Raw genomic sequence first — 14109 nt, 5'->3', positions numbered from 1 at the left:
TATTAGTGACAGAGACAACGCTCTACGAAGCCGAAATCCCTATCTAAAGGTCGATGTACAATATTTCTTGCCGGCTACTGTACTTGAGTATATGCAGGTACTACTTACCTAAAAAGCCAATTTCATTAGTAAACAAGTGCGAGGCAGACTCGCGCACTGAGGGTTCCGTAATGCAATCGTATTTTATCGACATTTTGCACGATAATCAAAAACTATGATGCCTAAAAATAAATAAAAATCTGTTTTAATGTACTCGTAAAGCCCTTTCATATTATGATACCCCACTTAGTATAGTAATCTTACTCTGAAAGTTGAAAGTAGCAATATAAGTTCATGAACTGACATGAATTTTAATTTTTTTCTTGTGATGTAACTAGAAATTTACGCTTTTTTAGATTTTTGGCCTCATGTCTGCTAAAAGACCTACCTTTCTGCCAAATTCCATGATTCTAGATCAACGGGAAGTACCCTATAGGTTTCTTGATAAACTGACAGACAGACAACAAAGTTATAAGGGTTCCGTTTTTCCTTTTGAGGTACGGAACCCTAAAACTAGTAGTTGAGTTGTTTTATTTTTGAAGTGGTCTTGAACCCCTTGACTCTTGACAGACATAGACAGCGAAGTTATCTGGATATATGCATACGGAACCCTGAAAAGGGGAAAGTTTTATGTGTAATAACTTATTATTAAAGTGAAAAGAAAAAATATATAATAATATAATATCGTAATTATAATGATTTCGTCCGCTTTCGTGCGCCGGGCTCGGTGGCGGTCGGCGAGGGGAACAATAAAATATACTTTAATTATAAGCCAGCCGTAGTCGGATCCGGGGGCGATGACCCCCGCTACATTAGTACGTGCTACATTAGGATACTCGGCTATCGATCATTTTTCGCGCAAGTTAACGGTGACGGCGCCCTGCGTCACGACACAGTTCACGATAGAGGCGTCAAATGCTACCTACTTTTGACGGTAGGTAGGTGGTGGACTATGGTCAAATCCTTCTCATTCTGAGAGAAGACCCGTGATCAGTTGTAAGCCGGTGATGGATTGATAAGTTGATGATGACGATGAATTTTTGTTAAACAGACCTCCCTGGCGCAGTGGTAAGCACTGTGGTACTAGTCAGAGATCCCGGGTTCGATTCCTGGCAGGGGTTTGGAGTTTCATAATTTCTAAATTCCTGGTTAGGTCTGGTGGGAGGCGCTGTCGCTAGTTACCAACCTACCATCAAAGCCGTGCCGCCAAAGCGTTCCAGTACGATGCCGTGTAGAAACCAAAGGGGTATGGGTTTAATAAAAACTGCCATACCCCCCTTCCAGGTTAGCCCGCTTCCATCTTAGACTGCATCTTCACTTACCACCAGGTGAGATTGCAGTCATGGGCGTCTTCTTCTTCTTCGGTCTGGGCTGGGCTGGTTTCCGCACTTAAACGTTTCCGTCTGTTGTGCGTGCATTGCCCCTCGCCCCTAAAGTCTTCACTCCAGCCATCCAAGCCCGCTCCAGAAGCCGAGTAGACCGCCCAGGTTGCCGAGAGCTTCATGGAGTGAGGTCGGGGAACCCAAAAGCGTTCGCGTTATTCTGCCACGCCCGTGCACCTGCGTCGGTGTTTCCTCGACCTCCATGCAGTCCGTGCACAGAGGACTGTCCGTGACACCTATAACGAAAAAGTGTTTGTTTAGTGGGCTATACCCTGTTATGAGTCCCACCAGCTTCCTAAGTTTACCTGTGTCCAGGTGGAGTTGTTTGTTAGTTTGTCGCTTGTCTATGTTGACAAAGCCAGCAGTCGAGGGCTAACTTGTATCTGAATAAAATAATTAAAATAAAAACTCCTCAGTTATGCGTTACGTCTGTAATTAGACGCATTTTAAACAACATTCAGTCAAATAAAAACACAATCGATACAACTTTGTCCCACTCCCCCATACAAAAACAACGCCAGGTGCATCGCTTGTTTACAACTGTTTCCGATTTGAATACTTACCAACCAAACAGAGGCCTTTGAAGGGGAGCCGATATGTGCAACCCCGATCTGCCAAAGTATTGGACCACTGGGTCAAAAATATAAGCCAGTTTTATTATTTTTATGATAGTGTTGTTAGCTACACTTCAAGGAAATTTCTAAATATTTTAAATACATAACAAAAACTGCGGAACCGGCAGGATTTGAACCTGCGTCCTCTGGGTTCGCGCCAACGCCTTGACCGCTAGGCCACGAGTTCGCTTACTGCCAGTGCCAGTAAAATTATTTAGAAATAAGCCAGTTTCTTAATGTGTGTAGATATGCGTTCTTATATTTTTATCCGACACGAACCGATTCTTTCAATTCGACTTTTTTGTAATAATCTTTTTCGCATAATATATATTTTATAGCATTTCCCTGAGTTCTATGGACCGATTAGTCATGGGTTCTATTTGTTTTGGTAAGTAGTTTATAGGGTTCCATACTACATAATGGTAAAAATAAACCTATATAGTATGGTGTTATTGTCAATTAGTCTGTCCGTATATCGAGGCACTTTTTCTCGGGAATGACTTTAATTATCAAGTTGATACTAGATAGTACGATTAAATTTTTACAGCAATTAGTGCTGTTAACATTTAAACTCAATTAACTCAACAGTTAACTCCATAAAAAGTTATACCTTTTCAAATCGTATTTTCATAAAAAGTGTGGTATGTACTCGTAAGAGTTTGATATGTGAGTTGTTTCGTTTTTTAATTGTTAATTTGTAGTGCCCTCTAGATTTTATTTTTGAGGCGGCTGGATAATTTAATAAAATAAATACCTACTTAATTAAAATTCTTATCCATCCTGTCCTATCCTACCAAGCTACAGAAACCTCGGTGTGCTAGTCTGACTTGCACTTAGCCGGGCTTTTTATGTTTGGGTTGATGCACCATTATTTTGTAGACGATTCAAATACACGGTTACAAAATATACGAGAAAAAATCGAAACTTATGTAAACTTTAAAAATCGCAAAACACAATGGCGTGATTCGCCGATCTCTAACGGTGTTATACCCCCTGGACTTTCGCTTGACGCTATTTTTTGGACACCCTGTATTATTTAGACTACGGGATATAAATTATATTATAGTCCCGGTCAATATTGCCATTCCCAACATTCGTTCCCAATCCCAATTTTTGCTCTAATAATTAGTACGAATGTTGGGAATGCCAATATTGACTGGGACTATAATGTAATTTATATCCCGTAATGTAAAATAAGCTTTATCAAACACCGGCGCAAAGTCTTCTATACTATGCGTTACTTGATGTTACGAACCGTAGACTTCGCTGCATCGATTTAAAAATTCTTTCCCCGTAGACTGATTGTAATGAAACAAAGTCAGAGCATTTCTCTTTCAAATGGCTTCACAAACGGGCTATAAAAATTGCATCTTGCTGAAAAACTAGCTGAAGCTCAGTAAAAATATCATTGACTAAATGATTTGCGCGACTTTGTGGATATACATTTAGGTTTTGTAAAAATTCCGAGGGAACTCTTCGATTTTCCGGGATAAAAAATAGCCAGTGTTCATCTGCGGGATTCAATATAGCTCTGTACCAAATTTATTAATATACTATATTAATATACTATCAAGGAACTCTAATTTTATCAAAGATGGAACTAATAACACAATGCACCTACTTATACCTCGAATAAACATTATTCTATTCTATTCTAATTATTATAAATATAAATACGAAAGTGTGTCTCACTTTCGTATTTATAATTATTTTAATTATAAGTCCCGAAAATTTCTTATGCGCGTGGCCGCCATTTTAGTGACATCGGCACTAGACTGAAGTTTCGAGCTGATGGTAATGACGTCAAAATGACGTCATTTCGATGTTAATGAGACATGGTTCCAGTGTCATAGCAATTTGCGGGACTTATAGTATGGATATGGATAGTATAGATTATTTGGCAACACAGTTGCATCTCCAAACTAAAAAAAAATCCTTTTGTAAGCGTCTTAAGAATTTTATTTCATTAATAATAACCGCAAAATAACCACATAGATAAATAATAAATAAAATAAAAAAGCTTTATTTTTATTCCTTACTAATTAATTTTACATTTTTATCTATAGTTTAAACTAGATATTCTTATTTTCATTCTTCCCACCTTACTTAATATTTACACTAAACAATTTAAATAATCTAATCTCTACAATAAAAGTTTTATATTGCACTTTTTTTACTTAAGTTCTATGTAAGGGCCGCCAGTGGCGGTAAAAGCCTCCTCCATTTTGCTCCATGTACCTATCTCTGGCCAGCGTACTCCAAATCTTCCCCGCAACTTTCGCGAGGTCGTCTTCCCATCTTTTTAATGATCTTCCGTCACCATATAGATATTTTGAGGTAAAAATTTAACAAATAGACCTCCAATCTGAGGTTTAATTAAACAACTGCTGCAATACAATTTTCGATCTCGGCTTTGTTTCGATATAAGTATTATAATGTAAACTAGCTTATGCTCGCGACTTCGTCCGCGTGGACTACACAAATTTTAAACCTCTATTTCACCCCTGGGGTTGAATTTTAAAAAATCATTTCTTAGCAATGCGTCATACGTTTTACATTACGTCATAATAGCTATCTGCATGCCAAATTAGCCCGATATGTCCAGTAGTTTGAGCTGTGTGTTGATAGATCAGTCAGTCAGTCAATCAATCAATCCTTTTATATATTTAGATAACGGGTACATCATGATTCGTGACCACGACTAATACAACATACAACTGAGTCGCAATATTGACAAATCAAAATCATCAAATCAATCGTGGTATAACGCGTAAAATTTAACTCCTCACGCACCATTTTAGCTTTTGTGTGAAATTTCATGTCAAAAATACGATTTTAGTCCTTATTTTAAAGGTGAACCGTACTTTTGACATGACAGAGTTAAAATGGCGCGTGGGGAGTCATTTTGTACGGACTATATGCAGCTGTTATCTACTATTCTCTGTCTAGTCTGTGTTGCTTTACCAACAATTTTTTTTCTTATAATAATTCCTTAGAAGTCCTCCTTTTCTATCTCGATATAGCTATCGCTATGGTGATTGGTAATAGCTTTGTGGTTAAAACTTCGGCCACCTAATCCGGAGGTCTGGAGTTTGATCCAGGGCATGCACCTCTAATTTACGGAGCTAACCTTTTAAGCATTCAAATATCACTTGATTTAACGGTGAAGTAAAACATCGCTACAGGCCTATATACCAGTTTAGGCCCATATCTCTCTAGGACACCATGGTGGCACCACCTACGGTTGACAAAAACCTGAGCAGACACCAGGGTTGTCAGTTCCAAAATGGACGTCGAAGGAAATTACTTTCTGGAAAAAAAAAATATAAAAATAAAAAAACGATCATGCTACAATGAGAAAAATCCCACAACATCAATGTGTCATTGATCGGAGGTGCGTTCCTGGTAGCGCAACTGGTGGTCGAGTGCGTGAAACGCCAAATAGCTCTATAGGTACAGACCTATTAGTGATTGCGCCAAATTGCGCAACCAAGCGGGTAGATAGATAAAGCGGGTACCCTCCATATAGTTGTATACATTTTGTTGGTAGCACCGTTGGGTTCCCCCAACACTGGTGTCCTGGTGAGACAGTGGCCTTAGAGTCCTGTAAAATGAAAGCAAGTCTTTATAAATAACGACTAAAGGACTCAAGTCTCTTTCATCACTAGCTAGCTGGCGTTTAAGCGGCATGCGACTTTGTAGACAAGGACTCTTGACGTCTCTCATCTTATTATGGCATCTTATATAAAAAACGGTCAAGTACGAGTCGGACCTCTTTTTTTAGAGTTCCGTACATAATTATGTTTTTGTCACAGCTCACAAACTACTTTATGAATCGCTGTTTTTAGTACTTGTGTTAATTAAATACAGTAATTGGTAATTGGCGTCTCTGGGAGTACTTACTACATGAACAAAAACAGTAGGCTGACTAATCTTTTCACCACGACGGCTACCTTTAAGACTGAGCTATCGAGGTTGCGGCATTTTGGGCTGCCCATGTTTGAGGTGACCGTCGACTCGAGAAGAAGAAGAAGTAATTGGTAATGAATGGTACGAATAAAAACCAAAATTTCATATTCCTAACTATGTAGTTTAATTTTTAAGATAGGACTCGTCACAAAAATGGTCTAAAACTAACCACTTTGACGACCACATTTTTTTTAATTTGAAAAGATAAAAAATCGTACTCCACCCGCTATATGAGCTCTAGACAGTGGATACCCCGCGTGCTCAATAAGAATTTTTTTCCGGCTCCTTTTTTGTGTACTATGGGAGCCTCCTGAAAAATGATTTAATTGAATTTCTAATTCAATATACAGTTATAGGTCAACGTTCTACACCAAATACCAAAATTTCAAGTTTGTAACTCATTTCGTCTATGACCTATAGACCCGTGACACGCGGACAGATAGACAGTCAGACAGCAGAAGTGCTTCGTCTTACCCTTTGGGTACAGAACCCTAAAAATGACAGGCTACTTTACCGGTGATCTGGTTCAGTTGAGGCTATTAATCACTTGAGGACCATCGTCAGCTGTCTCGTTGAAGCGCCTTGCGACTTTGTCCATAAGTGGCACGTTACATCGTTTAAAGTATCAACGTACTTTATAATAATATGTAAAGTATTATTGCCTTCTACGTATATACAGTGTGTCGCTGGATAAAGTGCACAAACGAAAATGGGTGAAACTAGACAAAAAATATTAAAAAAAAATTAGACAAAAACTTCTTTATAGACATGTGTTTCTTCCCTCGATGACTGTTTTGAATGAGGTTTTTTAAAAATCCCATGGGGACTTTAATTTTCAAGGATTTTTTATCTTTGAACTAGCATATGTCACTCTCCAGGTCTTTATCTATACCCATGCAAAAAATCACGTCGATCTGTTGCACCATTGCGACGTGATTGAAGGCCAAACCAACAAACAAACACACTTTCGCATTTATAATAAGGGTACTGATACAACGCCAATTATTATTATCAGCCATCATTATTGTTTTTATTTTAAAGAAATTCACTCATTTAATAAAGTTATTATTTTTAAATCAGGGTTCTTTAAAAAAGATCTTTGAGTCCATAAAAGTTACTTACGTACTTAAATTATTTTCCAATTTTTTTTTGTCGATGAATAATGGTCTAGTTTCACCCGTTTTTGTTTTTTTATTTTTTTATTTTATTTTATTAGATATGCCAACGATAAATTGTAACAACATTCACAAATATTAAAAACATGTCACAAACAATTCCAGTCCTACTACAATCATCAATTATAGGCATATACAGCATTACATAAGTCTCCGATTGTGTTAACAATAAGCTACCTACATTACAAACTTTTAACATTAACCACTAATTAATAAATATAATCTACAGCTAAATTAATAGATACAATTGCTTAATTAATTAAATTAGATAAGAGTCAGATAACGATAACAATTTAAGGATTAAAGATTACGACAATGTCAGCTCATTCATGGAGTACAATTTTTTCTTAAATTTAATTAGAGAATCGTGGAAGATATCAATGTCAGTGTATGTTAAGTTATTGTAAGAGTTCATTAATCGATTTGAAGGGGCAAATTTTCCTAGATTACTTTTGGAAAAATGGGGCAAGAAAGTTTTATTTACAGGAAGTCTAGGAGGTCGTCGTGGGACATGGATGTTTATCAGGTTCAATAGGTCAGGGGAATCCAGAGTGTTGTGGACAATTTTGTGCAGAGTTATTATGTCCGACATAAGCCTGCGTTTTTCCAGGGATTGGATTTTAAAGTGTTTCATTCGTATTTCGTAATCGGCGCGATATGGACATGACTTATCTTTGAAGGCCAGGTACCTTGTGAAGGAACGCTGAATTCGCTCTATTCTTGCCGTATGAGTTTTGTAATGCGGATTCCATGCTGGGACTGCATATTCTAAGATACTGCGGGTCAGTGCATTAAATATTTGTTTGTGCACTTTATCCAGGGACACACAGTGTAGGTACCTATGTTTTATTGAAAATGTTTAATATACATATATATTACAAAAAATATTCAAATTAACCACAGTGTGGTTGTGGAATATACCTACTAACATGCAATAACTTAAAGTTACATTATAGTAATACAATTTTTTAAGACAGACCTTTAAAAGTTGGGCCTTTTTGATAGAAAAACACAAATCTTTGAAACCACTGAATTGATCCGGAAAATATGACCTCTAGGGTTAGGATGCAATTTTGTCTTTTTTAAACGATAGTACAACATTATCTATATAATATATTACCTTATGCTCGCGATTTCGTCCGCGTGGACTGTACAAATTTCAAACCCCTATTTCACTCTCTTAGGGGTTGAATTTTCAAAAATCCTTTCTTAGCGGATGTCTACGTCATAATAGATATCTGCATGCCAAATTTCAGCCCGATCCGTTCAGTAGCTTGAGCTGTGCGCTGATAGATCAGTCAGTCAGTCATTCAGTCAGTCACCTTTTCCTTTTATATATTTAGATATACCTACTAAAACATTTTGTTGACCTTATAATATGTAAAGTAGGTGGTACACGCATTTTTAACACCAACTTTCCAAACTCCAGGTAATGAAAATTTCTTGACAGAAAACCTCTTGAAGAATTTTTTTTGCTATCCTGACCGGTAAGTACATCAAAATCTGCAGCTAAAAAGCTAAAAACTAAACGAACCTGGCACAGTTCACGATAGTTATGTAGCACTAGTTATGAACACTGGCAGGCGTCAAATATATAGATAAGCTAGTTAGGCTTCGAAACGACTAGGCATTTTTGATTTCACGTCACCCCTAGCTAGTAGACAGATGTCGATTCAGGATCAAATCGATCAAATCGAGAGTTTCCTCACTCTAGTTCACTCTGAACGTGGCAGTTAAAATGCCTTATTATACCATATCAACCGTTCGCCACTTCTGCCGAGTTTCGTATTTAATTGCAACATTTTATTCCCGGCTGCTTTTTTCAATTGTTATAATTATGGCTTTCACAGCAACGTTGCCGTGCGAATGGAGATCTAAAGTCTGTTTTGTAACGACTCTAGCGATGCTATAACTATATATTTTATTTATTATTTTGTTATTATATTGTTTTTATAAGTATACATGAACATAAAGTGAAAAACCCGCACAAATATTTTAAAACTGTACTTAATAACTAAACCAGAAAACTCTTGGCCATTTGCGTGTGAGGTGAAGTTCGAGCTGTCATGGGCAGTAGCGAGCTACTCTCTTTCTTGTTATTTTCGCTGGAACTTCACGAGCTGTCCGGCAAAATACACTCACAACGTCACTATTAACTTTGGACGTACTAGTACGATGCTATACTGGTTGGCATAATTCTTGCAATTCTAGTTTTCTACAATACAAACATGTGGTTAAACCAATGACTATGTTCAAACTTGAATTTATTTTCTACTCGATGTGTATCACTACCCATATAATAATAAATGCGAAAGTGTGTTTGTTTGTAGGGTTGTCCATCAATCACGCCGCAACAAAGTATAAATTGGAACATTGTCTAGAAAATAAATTTATTTCTCTAATCGCCGCTATGGCGTGGAGGCACATATTTTGAAAAAACATATTATTAAAATAAACAATTCATTTACATGGTTAATCTTATCATTTAACCTACCATTAGGTGAGGTTGCAGTCAAGTGCAAAAATCTTCATTAAAAAAATTCGCTCACGCTTCGCTTATAACTGAGCTACCGCCCCAGCCTTATTTGTTTGTTTGACCTTGTTACATTGTCTCCCACCGCACCGGGACAAAAAGGCACTTGTTGATACAAAACTACAGGCAGCCCAGCCGTGTGTAGCAGGCTTAACATAAGTCCGCGATTACACAATATACGACTCCGTGCCGATTTTTTTTAATTTTATTAATTACTAACATAGAGAATGTTTAACAAATCCAATTTAGACACAGCAAAAAACCACGAAGGTTTAAAAAGTGTGTCTTTCGATCTACTTATTAATCTAAATATATAAAAGGAAAAGGTGACTGACTGACTGACTGATCTATCAACGCACAGCTCAATCTACTGCACGGATCGGGCTGAAATTTGGCATGCAGATAGCTATTATGACGTGGACATCCGCTAAAAAAAGGATTTTTGAAAATTCGACCCCTAAGGGGGTGAAATAGGGGTTTAAAATTTGTGTAGTCCACGCGGACGAAGTCGCGAGCGTAAGCTATTACATAATAATAGTGCTACTCTAAACAATTTACATTACATTACATTTAATACAAAAATCAAACAATTATTGTGAACTAGCTGATACCCGCGACTTCGTCCGCGTGAAATTAGGTTTTTTAATAATCCCGTGGGAACTCCTTGATTTTCCGGGATATAAAGTAGCCTACGTCACTCTCCAGGTCTTTATCCATACCCATTCAAATAATCACGTCAATCCGTTGCACCGTTGCGACGTGATTGAAAGACAAACCAACAAACAAAGACACTTTCGCATTTATAAAAAGGGTACTGATATTGATGTATACGTTTAACGTTATTTTTTAGAACAGCTTAAACCATCTCAGGGATGCAAGCTTTTTCTGTGCTAAAAGTCAATCGCATAAAGTTGATGGGCCGTGAAATGTTAACAGACAGACAGACACACTTTCGCATTTATTTTATTAGTATGGATTATTAAGTTAACATTTGTATATATTTATGCGTATACTAATAAGTAATACAATACAAACGAATACCTTTTATGAAATACATAGAAACTACATACCTACTAGTTCGTTACAATATAATAAACATTAATAAAATAATTGATAATATTATTAATATTAATAAAATGTAATAATAAATGAATACGCAATTCATCTGTGGCATACCTAGGTAAATAATACAATGTTATAATATTATGGAAACTTACTAAGTAGAAACGGGTAAGGCACATAATATGTTCGAAAAACCGATAGGCGTTGGGGTTCTCAGATGCTGGAATGGCGCCCTCGCACTGGAAAACGCATTTTTTTTGTGTGTTTCGGATTGACTATGCTGCGTAGGCCCTACTGGCCGCTACAGCGTCACCGCGAGGGTTGGTGAGCGCGAAGCTCCGCCTGAGGGCTCGAAGAAATAATTCGAGAGGTCGGGGGGCAACGTCCTCCTAAGAGCGCCTCCTGTGAGGCTCGGACCACGGCTTAGGATAACGTTGGGATGGGTGGACTTGTTGGACTACTGGTTAGTCCGTACGCCCCCGAGGCCGTGGCGAAAGCAAGACCCCCCTACTAAGTAGGAAGATGACATCAAACGATTTGCAGCGAGCAGCTGAATTCAGGCGGCGGCGCAAGACTTATATGCCGTAGCGTGTGGATTGTGGAAGTCCATACAAGCGACCTATGTCCAGCTGTGGACGTCTATATGTTGACGATGATGGTGTTTTCTACAAACGACTATCAACGTAAAATAGGGGGCGCGCGAGTCGTATTGCAATGCACGCCGAGCATCAGCTAATCTAAATATATAAAAGGGAAAAGGTGACTGACTGACTGACTGATCTATCAACGCACAGCTGAAACTACTGGACGGATAGGGCTGAAATTTGGCATGCAGATATATATTATGACGTAGGCATCCGCTTAGAAAGAATTTTTGACCATTCAACCCCTAAGAGAGTGAAATAGGGGCACAGAATATATAATAGTTGATAGGTGTTTGAAATTTGTGTAGTCCACGCGGACGAAGTCGCGAGCATAAGGTTTTGTCTTTGTTTTTTCTACATAACAACGATTAAGTTGTATATAAACATTGTTATTCTAAAAAGGTTCTTTTGTGCATACAAATAAGAGTCAAAACCATAATCAAAAAAGCCGCCGACTAAACTCCCGTTTGTAATGTAAGTGCTGCCCTATGGAGAATGCTGTAGACGGCAAAATGCCTACATATTATAGGCAATATTTTATTACACTTAATTGCATACTATACCTACTTATATTTTTTACTATAATAAAACCCAATTACGCCTCGAGAACCCAATAAATTTTCATATCTGTTTACCATTTAGGTACTGCAATTTCTGTAGGTGTGTTTAAGGATTAATATGAAGTGCATTTTTCAGGTTCCGTAACCCGAAACCATAGCGAAGCGTGCCAACGGGACCCTATTATACAGTACGCGGCCGAAAGAGATGAACATCGGCCTTTAGAATGACATTTCAGGTTTGTAGAGCGTTGTCTCTGTCACTCATACCCATATGACGCTTTGTCGGTCTTAACGACCGAGACAGTGCTCTACAAATCTGCTATCTACTTCTAAAGATCGATGTTCATCACTTTTGGCCGCGTACAAGACTCCGCTGTCTACTGAGTGCTGAGTCACTGGCAACCCCCTGCCAGAGGCCTCAATCAAAGGGCCTCAATAGTTCAACCGGTAAAGGAGTGGACTGAAAACCGAAAGGTCGACGGTTCAAACTCCGCCCGTTGCACTATTGTCGTACCTACTTCTAGCACAAGCCTGACGCTTAGTTGGAGAGGAAAGGGGAATATTAGTCATTTAACATGTCACTTTTGGCCGCGTGCTGTACTAAGACTCCGCTGCCTGCTGAGTGCTGAGTCACTGGTTACCCCCTGCCAGAGGCTTTTAAAGTTTAAAAGTGTTAGGTTGTTTGGCAGGGGGTTGCCATACTAAGTGTCTGACAGAAAAATTTGCCTTTATACTTTGACGAAAGATTTCTTACCTACCTGTCCTTTATTACCTGTTATCTCCCAAAGCCACTATGATCCAAACTTCATAGTCGCTGATCGTCCCTCCATGTGATAGGGACAACACGCAGAGAAACTTTTAGCTTTTATAAAATGTCTGGCACGCACTGGCTCTTAGTCCAATATAATTAGTACGAACGGTAACAATATTTTGACTAATTAGTATAGCTAATTACTTACAGTATACATAATATTGCTATTTTTTATATGTCTTTTAGGACACTCTACTACGCGGCCGAAAGTAAACGAAGGAGATAGCAGATTTGTAGAGCGTTGTCCCTGTCGTTGAGACCGACAAAACGTCACATAGGAATGAGTGACAGAGACAACGCTCTACAAAGCCGAAATGTCATTCTAAAGGCCGATGTACATCGGCAAGCAGCAGTAAGCAGTTTAAAAATTTTACTAAAATTAATTAATTATAAAAAAGTAAAAAAATAATGGTGATTGGTGTATATACCGATATAATATGTATATAATATATTGAATAACAATACTTAAACTCAAATAAGTATACCTAACTTATATAATACTAGCAGTTGCCCGCGACTTCGTCCGCGTAAAAATTTTGTTTTGTCATGAGATCTGAAATTTTCAAAGAGGCAAAAGGCCTCACTTACCTACTCACCCAACGGAACCCAGAATACCTAAATGTCAATTTTCATATCTCTTACTACAAAAACATAGGATTTTCATATAACTTTTGAACCCCCATTACACCCCCTTAGGGGGAGAATTTAGTTAGATCCTTTCTTATCTGATACCTACCCCCTAGAAAGAACCTACGTTTCAAATTTCAAGTGAAAATAACAATAGGTATAACTTTTCTATAAAAACTTTTCTCCCTATTTTACCACATTTCCCAAATTGACTTATACAGATTTTCATTATTTAAAGCTAGTAACTTAAATGTCGATTTTCATGTCTCTAACTTCAAAAACATAGGACTTTCATACAACCTTCCACCCCCCCTTTCACGCCATTAGGGCGGAATTTTTCAAAACCGTTTCTTAGCTGACACCTAAGTCCTAGAAAGAACCTACTTTCCAAATTTCAAGTTTGTAGGCTTTAAGGTTCGTACGCACCTGAGCGGCGCGGCGCGGCGCTTCAGTCCGACTGCAGAACGCGTCACCTCAGGCCGCTCGACGGTGCCTACCGCACTACAACTTCAGTACGCGGCACCTCGCGTCACTTGCGCGTCACTTTTATACCCGTTCGCGTACGAGCGCGAAGCGCCGTGCCGCGCCGCTGGGTATGTCGCACTAGCGTCACTGCACTGCGCGTCGCTTCGCTGCGCTTCAAAATATTCTCTCCAGCCGTGCCGCGCGGCAACGCGCGGTGAAGCGCTGTGC

At 38.4% G+C, this 14109-nt stretch overlaps 1 protein-coding gene across 2 annotated transcripts in view; it reads left to right on the top strand.

The window, feature by feature from the left end:
- LOC117995311 (protein bric-a-brac 1-like) overlaps positions 1-14109 on the top strand; it is a 387354-nt gene that overhangs the window by 116474 nt on the left and 256771 nt on the right. The gene's annotated exons all lie outside the window — the stretch shown is intronic.

Source organism: Maniola hyperantus, chromosome Z (genome assembly GCF_902806685.2).
Source record: "Maniola hyperantus chromosome Z, iAphHyp1.2, whole genome shotgun sequence".
NCBI classification, from domain to species: Eukaryota; Metazoa; Arthropoda; class Insecta; order Lepidoptera; family Nymphalidae; genus Maniola; species Maniola hyperantus.
This window is presented reverse-complemented; position numbering and strand designations above follow the sequence as displayed.